The sequence below is a fragment of the Chaetura pelagica genome, unplaced genomic scaffold (assembly GCF_000747805.2).
Source record: "Chaetura pelagica isolate M959 unplaced genomic scaffold, ChaPel_1.0 scaffold369, whole genome shotgun sequence".
Classification (NCBI taxonomy): Eukaryota; Metazoa; Chordata; class Aves; order Apodiformes; family Apodidae; genus Chaetura; species Chaetura pelagica.
The window spans coordinates 1,245,746-1,246,548 of NW_009970235.1; the positions used below are offsets into that span (position 1 = coordinate 1,245,746).

An 803-nucleotide genomic window follows, 5' to 3' on the forward strand; every position below is an offset into this window, starting at 1 on the left:
GGCCATTTCTTAATGGAATGGAGCAAACGAGCAAACCTGAACTTTGCCTTTTTTTTTTTTTTATATATATATATATATTTACACTATACCTCCTTCTCTTTTACACGGGAACGACCCTTAGTCTGACACTCTGGAGCTGGTAGAGGCTTAACCCCCAGACAAGCAGCTTGCAAGCCAGTAACTCTTCTAACTGTATATTTTCATTTAGCAACATATATTTTCGTACTAAAGAGAAACGAGTTTCCTGCTTTACAACCAGACCCACAGCAGGGGGTTAACAATGTATGTAAAACGTCTATTTTTCAGGCTGGGTTTTAGGGCTCTAACAACTATCTTCCTCCTGCAGTGCCATTAAAATTCTGTAATAAAACTTCTATCAGGGCAAACAGACTCGGTCCGTTGGTGGGGCCGGGTGGGTGAGGGGGGATGGAGGAGCTGGAATCTTGTTGTGCCGGGGACACGGGTGACCTTGGGCACTGCCCCGGCTCCTGAGGGAGCTTTGGCTTTCTGCCTCCCTCCCCGCGCCAGCGGGGGCGGCTGTTTTTAGGCGCTGAGCTCAGCGGGGCTGCGCCTGCTGGGCTGGGAGGGGTGGGAGCCCCGGCCAGCCTGGAGCGTCCGCGAGCTGCGATGCTCTTGCCCCCCCAGGGCTGGGGGGCACTTCTTGCTCTTTCACCTCCCCAGGGCCCCAAGGGTGGGTTTGATCAGAACCGATACCTCGTCTCCTGCCCTGGCAAAAGGGGAAAGGCTCCTCGCGCCGACTTCCCGCTTTCTTTTCTCCCTGCGGTGGCTCCGGGCTCCAGCCG

General features: G+C 54.0%; 1 protein-coding gene across 1 annotated transcript in view; it reads left to right on the top strand.

Moving 5' to 3' along the window:
- The window catches only part of SNX1 (sorting nexin 1), a 32,015-nt gene that overhangs the window by 14,251 nt on the left and 16,961 nt on the right, over window positions 1-803 (top strand). The gene's annotated exons all lie outside the window — the stretch shown is intronic.